This window comes from Paramisgurnus dabryanus, chromosome 13 (assembly GCF_030506205.2).
Source record: "Paramisgurnus dabryanus chromosome 13, PD_genome_1.1, whole genome shotgun sequence".
NCBI lineage: Eukaryota > Metazoa > Chordata > Actinopteri > Cypriniformes > Cobitidae > Paramisgurnus > Paramisgurnus dabryanus.
This window is the reverse complement of record NC_133349.1, coordinates 21017131-21031003: the sequence shown is the minus strand read 5'-3', so window position 1 is coordinate 21031003 and position 13873 is coordinate 21017131.

The window sequence follows — 13873 nt, the reverse complement described above, 5'->3', positions numbered from 1 at the left end:
TTCCATTTAAAAATATGTTGGTGGTTCCCGAAATAGATTATACGTATTTGAATGGGTTGCAAAATAAAAGTTTGGGAACCTCTGGTCTACTGTTTCTGCTGTGAAAATTCAATGTGTAAATCCATGCACACTCAAACATCCGGTATTACCCAGTAAGTTGGCAATATGCCCGCGATAACTGATGCAATATTGCCTAGCTTGTCAATGAACTACAGCTCTGTGTAGTAAATGGCGCTCCACCTGAGAGCATGTGATAGTGATTTACTACTAATCAAGGAACCAGCTTTACAAAAGGAGTTGTGCATGACAATCCCATGCGATATATCGCCCACTACACAATTTAATTTAACACTACACACGATTAATAAATTATAACTGACTTAATAAATGAAACTAAACAAATATAAACATTACATGACAAATGCAAAGATACGTTGTGTTTTGATGTTTGTTTCTTAAGCATCACAGTGTCATCCAACAGTCACCACTTTCATTTCGTGTTAGGATTTTTTAATGTTTATGTATCCCTAAAATATGACTGATTGATAGGAATATTCATGACAAACAAGGATGAAATCCTTGATTACAGTGAATGATTATAGAATTGCGGAGTCATTCAGTAAATGGAAATTTGGAAATGTTGTATGTTTTAAAATTATGTAAGTGAAGTGAGTGTGGGGGGAGCATGAATTTGTAAACTTACTAGTCAGTGTTATGGAACAAGTTTCTACCAATCTAAATAGGTAACAAGTAAAGATTTGATAAAGCTGAGGATGTTTAAAATTCATTACCCATGAGTAACATAAATCAAACTTTGTTTAAAGTTACACTGTTCTCAACCGTTTCAAAACACAGTAGCTGTCAGGCCATCAAATTACGTATTATTTATGTGCAGGACTGTGCATATCTCTGCCTCAGTCATGAACACAAAGCAAATGTGGCAATGAACTGAAAAACAGGAAGAATACCTGCAGAAGCATGATCTGATATAAAGTAATAATTTATTCGGCATCTCATACGATACCCTGGAGGGAATTTTACTATGGCAGAGTTGGTTTAAACAAATAAAGGAAACAACAGTGAGAGTGACTCCTGGAAGATGAATGTGTGTGGGAGATTGTTTTATTAAAGAGGAAAAAAGAAACCAAAGATAAATCTTGACAGGATGTTGTCGTGTCCTTTGACCTTTTCTAACTGTAAGAACCACAATCTGGCAACCTCACCCTTCTTCACCTTTCCCAAACCCTGTACCCCTCTACAGACGTCAGAGAGCAACTGAGTGTGTTAATAGCTCTATGGGAAGACGGGGTGGGGGGGGGGGGGTTAAGAAAGAATGACACACAGCAGAGAGATAGTCATTGAGCAATAAAGTGACGTCTCAAAATCCCTCTCACAATGCTGCAAACACACACGCACAACCACATACAAACACTGCTTCACCTCTAACTACCAATAATCTATCACAGAAGGAGACGAGTAAATGTTTTGTAGTAAGCAAGCCAAGCAAATGACCACAGTTTGCCACTTCAGTTACACAAAGGAGCAGTTAATGTAACCCTGTAACTGAGCCAGTTGGACAATAACCAAATATCTTCTATCTCCTTAAGAATTTATCTGCTTGAATCCTAGCATACTTGGGTGGTGCTGGTGATATTTTATACTTTAGTGGATAGTAACAGACACTTAGAAACACTCACTCAAACTAGTTTATGAAAATTCTCCTAAACGGTAATGAGTGATTGTAAATCACCCGGGGTAGTAACTGTCTTCCGGTCCTTGGAACTTGGCAGGAATATTCTGATATGATACTCTGATGCACACATACACAGTCTAATGTAAGCTGTTTGTTGGAAGACAATAAGATTATATTAAAAGAGGATGAGGATCATTGTGGTCAGGTCAGTAGGTGAAATATTTTTAAAGAAACCAAATATATTCAAAGAACAAAGAGATGAAAAGAGCAACTTTTTATCTATTTATGGCAAACATCCCGTATTTTTATCCTATATCACATCAACTTGGACTAGAAACTGATGGTATCCCTGAATAAACATTTTGGATTCCCAGGTCAGAGATCACAAGAGACTGAAAGTGTGTGTGAGAGAGAGAAAGTGGAAGAAAGCAGGATGACAGTAATGTAACAGAATAAAGAAGGATGACAACCCACACAAGGAACATTTTACAGGGTGGGCAAGTGTTTCCATGCTCTCCAGACTCTTTACCCCTCTCTTTGCGTCTCATCTGTCCATCTCACGAGCATGTTAACATTTTGCAGACTTTAGTTTGGTCTGTTAAAGCACACGCACACAAACCAAGGAATGCTGGCCGTCTCTTTTAGTCTGCTTAAACATTCTTTCCTCACCTATCATTGTATGTGTCCAGTCTAGGGATGAGATGCCATAAAAATAATTTATGGCACAAAAAATAATTTTAATATATAACTAATCTAGGGGTCGAGTGATATACGTCCTGCCTAATATTACGCATTGTAAAATATTGGTCATTTTCTAAACAGATTTGCAGATTAAATAATTAAATTTTAATATGATTTACTCACTCTTTCAGATGAACACAATTTGAGTTATTTTAGTAATTGTCCTTTCTCTTCCAAGCTGTATAAAACAGGGTCAACTTTCAAGCCCTAAAAAGTATATCCATCCTTCACAGAAGTAATCCACACGGCACCAGGGGGTTAATAACGGCCTTCTGAGGGTAATCGATGAGATTGAAGAAAATATCAATTTTTTAAACTTTATAACTATAATAACTAGCTTGTTAATGGCCTATGCACATTCACCAGAGAGTTTTGGCATAGGATGAAGGTTAAAATGCGTAGTGACATGGTAGCACAGTGATGTAGTGGTGTAGTGACGAACGCGAAGACCAAAACAACGGTAGTCACAAATAAGAAGTCGTTTAAACCAAGAATTTTGAAGAAAATGGCAGAGGATTTATATATATATAAGACTAGGATATTAAGGTTTTCCCCTAATCTGTTTTGTGAATGTAATATGACACCAAATTTAAATGCAGATGAAAGACAAACAAGTGTGATCACAGTATATCAAGGTTTTGAATATACTCTACATATGTTTCGAAGTATAAAAAACATAGAGAATCAAGAATGTTATTGCATCATAACCCAGAAGTTTATACAGTATTATATTGCCAAACGCCCGCTTATTCCCAGCCCATGTCCTGCTGTATCTCTCTCCATCTCCCTTTCTCAGCCTGTTTGTCTCTACATTTGGCAGTTTCTCTGTCGCTGTACAGTCTTTTACATCCTCCATCTCTTTTACCATCTTTCACCGTCTCTCCATCTCTCGTCATCTTAGCGGAAGAGTAGGTGTTAGAGGAGAGGGCAAAATATAAACCGGGGGCCGCTAAACAATAACAACAACAAAAACAAGCGGATGGAACCAGGAGTGAAATATGTAAACAGATCTGGTCAGTACACTGATCTCGCTTGCCCGCTTTTCCTCTCTCTCTTTCTATACAGCTGCCTCAGCCAAGGAAGAACTGAAGAATAATACATTACAGTACAAAAGTAAAATACAGAACGCGTTGGTGGAGCTATTTTAGTGCATTCTTTGTAGCTAAAAATAGGATCCCAGGAAACAGAAATCAGACATTCTGCATTCTCAGGGTCTTTGTCAGGATCATCTGATACCTCACAAGTGAAAAGCGTCACAAGCTGCCGAAAGGCCAAACACATTACCCTCCCTTTTACTGCACATACGCTGGACTGCACTGGACCCTCCCCTTACTGAAACCCCTTTCACCATCTTCCTGCGTCACACGGCTGTTTTTCAGTGTGTTTTTCCCTCAAGAGGAATCTCGCGTCTGAAAAACACATGAGTAAGGAGGAAAGGAGGGACGTGTAGCAGGATGAGATACGATGGACAGTTGATGTCGGCTGACTGTAAGACGGTGGGAAGGAGAGAAAGAAAGCATGAATGGGTTGAGGAGAGGAGACAAAAGGCTGTGGAATGCTCTAACGTCATTGGCTTGTCCCACTGACTGTCTTTTCACCGTGACCCCAGTGATATGCAAGAGAGAGGGTTCTCATGCTGGCAGTCATCAAACTAATGCCAACCTACTGCCTTGTGCACTTTTGTAAAACTTGTGAAATTGTACTCCTTTTGTCTTTAAATGGCAAATATCTAAACTGCACAACATATCCTGTTGGTGAACAGTTTTTTCTAAACCTCACATAAAACTTTATGTCTAAAACAAGAGAAACTATTTGCCAATGGGATAGTTTGAGTAATTTGACATACAAACTAAGTTCAACTTGTTTAAGAATTCTTAGATATTTTTGCAGTGGAAAATACCTGAAAATAGTTCAATCCACATGCAGAGAGTAATAAAAACAATATATTTGGCAGACATGTTCATCCAAAGCAAACATTTCCACCTGGGGATGAGTTATTGTGCAGCTTTACCATTTTAAGCAAAGTTTTAACAATCACCTGTTATACCTCTTATCCTTTTATTGGGGTCTATGATGAACTGGACCATTAACTTATGTTTTGTCTTGCTAGGTTAAATCTTGTATGGTCTGATGCCCACCATCGTGGCAGTGCTGGTTCTTTGCTTGTGCTGCCAAAAATTTGCAATGGGTTTTTTAATACAAAACTTGGATGTTTTCTTTCCACTTAGTATATAATCTTATAATTAATAATAAATTTTCAGTTTTTCGTGTAAAGCTGCTTTGAAATGACGTATCATTGTAAAAATATATTTTAGTTGATTAATAGCTCTTCATTTTACACTAAATGTATAATTTTTTTACCATTCCGCTTTTGTAGTTTAGACACAGAAGTCACACCCGACAACATCAGAAACATAAAAAACATTTGAGTAACACTGTGAAAATAAATCTGCATCCCTTACAAACATTAACCATAGTTTAACTACAACTAAAACCCTAAAATACAGTTTCTACATAATTTTAATTACAGGGTTAGTTCACCTAAAAATGAAAATGTTGTCATTATTTACTCTCTCGTGTTATTCACACCCCCTAAGGCTTTTTTGCACTTTGGTACACTGAAAAAAATCCTTGTTGCACTTTTTTTTAGGTTCAATCAACTTGAATTTACAATTAATTTTAACTTTCTTGACTAGTGAGTGGTTGCATATTATACAAATAAGGTTGAAATAACTTAAGCTTATTCAACTTTATTTATAATTTATAGCAACTCCTCACTATATTTCAGAAAGCTGAAATGAATTGTACATTCAAGTTGACTAAACTTAAAAATTTAAAGAGCATGTATTATCCGATTCACGATTTTACATTTCCTTTGTTGTGTAAGTGTGTGTTAGTATGTAAATGATATGCAAAAGGTACAAACCCCTAAGTATTTACAATTAATTTTAACTTTCTTGACTAGTGAGAGGTTGCATATTATACAAAAAAGTTGAAATAACTTAAGCTTATTCAACTTTATTTATAATTTATAGCAACTGATATGCAAAAGGTACAAAACCCAAAGTAAATGAGTTTTCAAAGTAAATCTCTTAGCTTGGACTACCATAAATACACAGATTATAGGTAACAATTTACTTCCTGGGCCGGTTGACGTGGTACATGATGTCATTATCAAAGAATGTCACAAGGGCTTGAATGACACAAAAACTGAGTAAATAATCAAGAAGTTTTCATTTTTGGGTGAACTAACCCAGTGGTTTTCAAACTGTTGGTCAAGACACTTGTGGGTCACACAGGTAGGTCGCGCAAAGTTGCTTTGCTGTAGTGGTGAATGACACAACTAATTGCAATTACAATGATTTTGATGTGATATACCATAATGTATTTTGACATTGCAATTTAACGACATTTCATTAATAAAAAGACTAGGAATATAAAAACCATTTGCTTATAAAAATCCCGTATGTTGTAACAATGTCACGGGCTGTGATGTGGCAAAGTACTGTAGTACATCACGGCGCATCGATGTCTCATTATTACTTATGAGATAGTGTGTTCTTATCCAATGCAAAGACGTTTTGCTTGTGTGTTTGCACGCGTGCAGCCAGGTCAGCCAGGTTATGGTAAAGTAAATGTGAGTGCGCCATTACGCACACTCTGTAAATACATTGGATGATTTTCCCTGCGATGCTGTCAGGGGTAGATTCACCACCCATCAACTATGAATTTGCTAGGAAAAGCTACAGGTTGGCTTTGACCTTGTTCTAAGGTGTCATGTCCTGAGAACTTTTCCTTATCTTCAAACACGCTATTATTTCAACTATAACATTTTTACTGGACCTTTGTTTAAATGAAATATTATATTCAGTTTAATTTTTTCTGTAATACTGCTATCTTAGTAAATCTTTATTTTTGTTACACTAGCCTATTATATCAGGTGCCCAGTCCTCGTCATTTTTCTCACAGCATCCACACCCATTTAAAGTTATATTTTTCAAAATGCTAGTGAGGTAGACTGGAGCTGAAACAGTGGGGTTTCATGACCCTTTAAACCTAGCAATTTCGGCTGGCATTGAAAAACAACACAATTACCTAAAGGTCAGTGTCACGTAACAGAAAGTCACAGTTTACCGTAGGAACGGTCTGTTTCACATTACAAAGAAACAATCCCACTCCATCTTACTCATTCACTTTCTCTCTCTATTTCAGTCGCACAAAAGTGTCGTATGTCATAATGACCTTTCTGCTTTTATGCATCTATAGCTGGTCTATATTTATACATCTGTTTACATGACCAATTAGCCTCCCATGGTCAGAAGATCAATGAAGCACAACCGCCTCGTACTAAAACCTCTGGGGTCTGTCATCCACTAATACCACCCAGTCAGTGTCTCTCTATCATTCACTCCATTAAACTCTTTTATACGCACCAGCACATTTAATCATTTTATCCTGGTAGGTATGCAAGGAATTTAAGGAATGGCAGAGTCACAGATAGAGGGAATTTCCCTAAAGAACAGCAGACATGTAAGTAGGAAGACACAGACAGGGGAAAGGGGGTGGATGAAGGAATGATGGATTAAAGGAAGGGCAGGAGGTGAATAGTACAGCAATCCAGAGAAAAAGAGTCACATCTTTAATGAAATTCCATTATACAGTATAAGGCAGGATTACTCAAACACTTCTGAATAGATCAGACACACCAACCCTGGCATGACCCAACTTGAACTAATCCCAGATCAGTGACAGCACCTTTAACACCTCTGGACCCGTCACCAAAGCTGGAAGAGATCATAGTCATCTGACTTTCACTTGGCATCCACAAGCCCACAGCAGGCTGACTGTTTGCTTGTTGTACACCCCAGAATTACATTACATGGGCTTTATTAAACTTACAAAACATGGGCAAGTACACGAATTAGACAACAAGAAAAAATAGAGGGATTGGATTACAGGACCGCCAGGGTTGATTTCCCCCCATTTCCTGATGTTACGTCATCATTTGAACTGTGCCGGTCCTTAGGCAAGCACATGTCATATTCCTCCCACCCAGAACACACACAGTTTCGATAAAAGAGCCATAAGTCTCTCTATATTTGGGTCTAATGTGCATAGATCTGAGCAGACTATGGGAAGGGACACAAACTAGCGCAGCTAGCGTAAACGTGAAAGGGAATGAATGAATAAGAAAGAAACGAATGTGAATTTCCAAACCCTTTTAGATAATGTAATATTGTTAAAGCCAATGGGAGGAAGAAGTGTCTATGTCATCTCCTGTTAAGATTAAAAGGATGAAAGCGACAATAAAAGATGTCTAATGTTTTCTTTACCCTAGCATCTACTGATGTGGAGAGAAAGCTGTCACTTGGCTCAATTTCAAGCGACGCCCCTTCAATGATTTACAAATGGCACGCTGTAATTTGCTTGAATGAGACTGCATCACTGGAGTTTAGCAGGTGATGTCAAAGAGCTTTCCAAGATATCACACTGAGATGTTGACTTTACACACCTACTACATGCTCCTATTCACAAAGAGCCCTATTGATGGAATCTAAGATATACTGCTATAAAATTAACTTGTACACACAAGTGTACTGGTTACGTGTACTACCTCACATAGTGATTACTGTTTATACAGTACAGCTGTTTTACTGCTTATTGGATCATTGTGATTTTAAGTACACTATGAAAGAGAAGCATTGTGAAATGTTATGATGGTAATAAAGATAGATTGTTATGTTTTGCCCTGCCATCACCTGAGTGACAGGGAGGAACCTACTCTTTTTCTTTGCCGCTCACTGTTATTGAAACGGATGTTAGGGTTGCATATTCCCTGGAAAAATCATCAGGAGTGATAAAAGAGACAGAACATGAAGAAGTGATATATAACAGTGGCAACAAGTTTGTGGCCCAAACATCCGGTAGACTTCCGCAAATAATCATTTGAGATTATTTTTAATAAATAGTAAGTAAATTTTGTTAGTTCGAATCAAAGCTAAAGCATATCAATTACTTCACTGAGCTAACGTTACTGTGTAAATTTAACGTATACAAATGTTAGCTATAGATCCTTGAGTTACTGCCCGTATGTTCACTGTATCCCCTCTTCTTTATGAAATCAAAACATTTGTATATTTGTTATGGTATTTGTTCCAGAGGTCAGTTTAGCCAGCCAGACCAATAAACAAATATAGACGGAAATTAACTTTGGGCCAAGCATGTAACTGTGACAACCCATGTGCGTTTGATGAAACTGGGTGCATCCCAATTCAGGTCTGGATCCTTTTTAGGCCGTGAAATTTGAAGGCACGGCTCGATATTAGAAGGCAGCAGCCTCTAAAGGCCACGAAGAGAACTGAAATAAGACCATAGACTGTAAAAAAAGATGGATGTAGTGTCCGTGACGTCACCCATAGGTTTCTGAAGAACGTTTTTGAAGCTTAAAGTAGGCAGTGCCTGCCGTCACCATCTTGGGCGCGCATCACTCACCGATATCCAAAAATGGGTAAAGAGGCGGGACTTGGGTAAAAAATATGCACTTTTAAACCACAACTTCTCGTCTATCTCCGGTCCTGAAAAGCGCCAGAGCGACCTCACGTAAATGCGTGGTGACGTAGAAAGGTCACGTGTTACATATATGAAACGCACATTTGCGGAGCATTTTAAACAATAAACTGACACAAAGACATTAATTAGTATCATTCCACATACAACAACGTTGGAACGGTCCTCTTCTCCACACTTGTAAGCACTGGGGTGTAGTTTCGCACTTGTCCTCTGTGACCTTGACGTGATGACGTATTGCGTGAGGTCGCGCTGGTGCATCACAGGATCGGAGGAAGACGAGAAGTTGTGGTTTAATGGAACACTAAAGAGTCTTGCTCTTTGCTCCCCCTACAGGTTAGAAGCGTAATTGTCCATTACCATTGTCGTAAATACTGCAGCATAGCTGGCTCTGATTGGATTGTAGGTCTGCCGTAAAGCAAGTTTTTGTAGTTTTCCCTCGAACTACAGGACTGCAACCCAATGGTTGGAAACTTCTTTAGTGCGGTTTTGGCCGATAGAGGGCTGCAAAGCGAATGTGAAAGTGCCGTTCACCCTGTTTCAAGTGGATGAACGACTTAAACTTTTTTGGAAACGTTATTTTAAGGTAAAAAATACTCTTTGGTGTTGCTTTAAAAGTGCATATTTTTTATATTTCTTGTCAAAAATGACAATCGTTTCGCTAGATAAGACCCTTATGCCTCATTTGGGATCGTTTAGAGCAGGAGTGGGGAACCCTGGGTCCTGGAGGGCCACTGTCCTGCAGAGTTTAGTTCCAACCCTAATCAAACACACCTGAATTTCATTTCCAAGTAATCCTGAAGACTTGAATTAGATTTTTCAGGTGTGTTTAATTAGGGTTGGAACTAAACTCTGCAGGACAGTGGCCCTCCAGGACCAGGGTTCCCCATCCCTGGTTTAGAGTCCATTGAAACTCCGTTGAAACAACTGTTAAGTGTTGAGTCCTATTGAGTCAATTAAAATGAGAAAAATCCTGGAATGTTTTCCTCGACAAAAAAAAATGTCTTCTCGACTGAACAAAGAAAGACATCAACATTTTGGATGACATGGTGGTGAGTAAATTATCTGGATTTTTTTTAAAGAAAATGGACTAATCATTTAAACAAGAAAAAAATCGGCAATGAAGTAAAAAAATAGATGAAGTCTTAAGCAATTTTGACTCAATTAAATTTCACTAGAAAAAAGGGCATAATACTTTACCTTACCTAACACTTTATATTAAGGTTTTATTTGTTAAGTAACAACGAGCAATACTGTTTTTTTAGATTTATAAATTTTTGGTAATGCCTATACAGTTAATCAGGTTAGTTAACTAATGTTACTACATTTGATTTAAAAAATGTATTCGTAAATGCTGAAAATATCATGAACAAAGATGAATAAATGCTACAAAGTTCATTGTTAGTTCATGTTAGCTAATGCAATAAATAATGTTAACGAATACACCCTTATTGTGTTACCATTTTTCACTTTCTTGTCCATATCTACCAGTCTACAGCTAACATGCATGGGCTTTATATTATACACAAAAATGTACTTATCTTTGCTCAAAGTCATGATGTATTACTGTACTGAATGTAGGATGGAGAGAGAGTTTAAGAGAGAGAGAAGCCAAGTGCCTGAGACAGTGAGTGATGCCATGAGCTTCAAACACAGTGAAGAGGTTAAGTACCTATTATGGGATTGTGGAGGCGTAATAAGGGTTGATGGAGCAGACACAGGGTTGCCACCACAGCCAAAGCTGAGAGATCCCCGTGCTCTGAGAGACAGAGACAGAAAAAAGAGAGCGAGAGCTCCCCTTCTCTACCCTTTCTCCCCTCTCTGACACTAATATGGAAAAAACCATGTTTTGAGTGAATACGAATGCAAATATTATTCTTCCTGACTATTACCACTGCAAGCACCTCTGAGCGGGCAGCCAAAGCCCTGGACAAAAAGCCCAAAGACTTTCTCAGCGCCTTCAAAGAGAGCCTACATAAAATAAACACAGCCATCAGATTACAGCCGCTAACATGGCTCAGTGTTAGGCTGAGCCCGGGCTCGCGACTGCCCGGTAAGTGTGGGGTCTGCTCAGTCAACACGATGACGCAGAACGGAACAAAAACGCGACAGAAAAAGCAGGTCTGTCGGAACACAGCCCCAACCCGCAGCACCGCTGACCCGGCCGCCGCTGCCCAGACCCGAGAGAGACGGAGGGATGAGGGAGATGAGGCAGGACGGCAAAAAGGGGTTAAGCAAGAGAAAATCGGGGTGTGGTGTACGTTTTGGACGAGACCCCTAAACCCAAGACCAGAGACTCCCAGAGAATGCCAACCTGAACGTGAGCAAATATAAAATCGAGGGAGGGGCAAGGAAAGGTGGGGAGAGAAAAGCAGAGCAAAGGTTAGGGTGGAGTGAGACAAACTAGATGAGAGATGTAGGGAGAGGGAGGAAAAGGTAGGGACGAGCAAGAGGTAAAAGAGGAGACACAGAACCTGAGCGTCCATGTTTCGAATATGAAGAAGAGACTGACAAACCCAATGTGAGAAAGTCAGTGCATGTGTGCACGCATAACCCCCGTCACCAGCGGATAACCTCTCTTTATGACATCACAGGGCTCTTCTAATATGGTGGGTAGCAATGACACAATCAGCCTGGCATCAGGAGAAAGTGAATCTGTCCCAAAGGAGAGCTTGGGTGTTTCACTCGTCCCGAGTCTAACCTCAAACCTACACAGGAGCACAGACGCTCTCTCTCTTTCCCATGCACGCACATAAACTGACCACGCAAATGTACTCCGTTCCACATTTCCCTAACACGCATAAAGGCAGAAAAGATTTGGTTCTCTAAGAATGTAAATTAAAAGTGACACACGTGTTAACTCCCCCTCTGCTAGTGGATAGAAATACACAGGCAAATATGCACGGATAGATTCACATACACACACACATACACACACTTTAACAGAGCAGGGTAGGAAACTCAGGGCAGCTCAACCTCACTGACCGCACTGGCTGCAGACAGATCTACTGCGCACACACATGACTTCATTTATACTATTTGCCCTCTTTTACTGCTAACATTTTGCTCACAATTTGTATTTCAGTACATACATTTTAATAAACATTTGGAACGGAGTTTGTAGCACATTTTTTAATCCTACACTAAAATCAGTGCCATGTTGTATAATGCCAAAGTGCAATGGGTGGACTGTATCTGACTTTAAACAGTGATTTGAGCATTAAACGCAATAAACACAATAAAAGCAAAACTTGCTGCTGACATACTGATAGTCAGTGTGCAACCCCCATTGTATACGGTGCATCCTTTCATGGCCCCTCAAAGAAAATTTATGACACAAAACATTGTAATACTTAATATTTTAATTAAACAAAACATATTAAATTATTCAATGTAGTGCTGTTGGTTAGTAGCCTTATTTTTCTGAGATTTAATTACACAGAATTTATGATACATTTCTTAAAAACTTTTATAAAAACCGGCCCCCAGTTGGAGTAACACTGCTGCTGTAGGCAACTTCAAAGTTATCCAAGACATGCTCCATCATCAACATTACTGCTATATTATATATAATGTTATATATTTGTAAAAATAAGTCAAAATTGTCATTTAAAGAGACATCCTGGCCAGTTATTTTTAACCAGCGTAACCCAACAACCCTCTTATCGACTTATTTCTTGTAAACTGCATGCTTACACTGGTCCACCACCTAGATTCGGTTTCAGGGTGATGTTTTTTGACCTTGAACAGCAGATAAGATAATGCATTTAGTATTTATTACAGTAGTTGAGCAGCTGGTAGCCTGAAGGATCAGGTGAATTGGGTAGTAGCCTGGAAAGCCCCATGTCGTGTAATGAGGGAGAACGGAAGCAGACCTTTCGAAGGCCATTCCTACTGCTGTCAAACTGCATACATGTGTGTGTACACGTCTGGCTAAACTTGGGCAGGCCAAATTTAAAATCTAATTGATAGAAATGGTTCTTCGTCTTTACAAGGGTCATAAATTGGCAAAATTATGCTTTGCTTTGAATCTAAGTTTTATAGAAGTATAGGGTTATGGATACTTTAGTATATAAACATTAGGTCTATGGGAGGTCCTCACCAGTATACCTTGTGAGATCTGTGTTTGTATGCACGCTTCAGAAGTGTGAAAAACATGAACACACGTATATACAAAAACATGTGCATACAATCAGACAAGCTTTTATATGGAGGAGATATGCTCAAAAACAGATTTGGTATAAAGGAGTGAACACACACATACAGCGACCCTCCCTTTCTCTCAAAACTGACTCAGCAGTTTTGTAGGAAACCTGTGTGCTTTGAAGAGGGAAGACTCTATCATTACTTGAGAGATTTAGAAAAAGAAAGGAAAGAGAGAATAAGTGCACCATTGTCTGCTCCGTCACCCCTCCGCCTCCAAAAAATAATTGTGTTGTACAAATTACAGAGAGAAACTTGTACAGGTGCGGGACGCCGCACCTGGAGAAATGGGTGTAGATCTACTCCCGAGTCCTGTCCGAGTGAGCAATACAGACACACACAGAGGATTAAGTGAGGGGGAAGACAGTGAGACAGGACGGGGAGATTGAGTGTTGCTTCTCACACACACTGACCCATGCCTGCATGAGCACTTGACTGAAAAACATCTCGACTGCTTTAACCCAAATAATAATCATCAATTATTCCATGATGAATATATGACAAGTTCAAAATAGCCCCTGGACAGTCTCACTCATAAACCACACAAATTTGTAAATCAGAAGTCGTATAGTAACCTAATTGATTAAATCTTGACCACACAGCGGCTGAATGTGACTCACACCAATATGCCACCGACTTGAGACGATGACACGAAGGTTTAAGACAAAT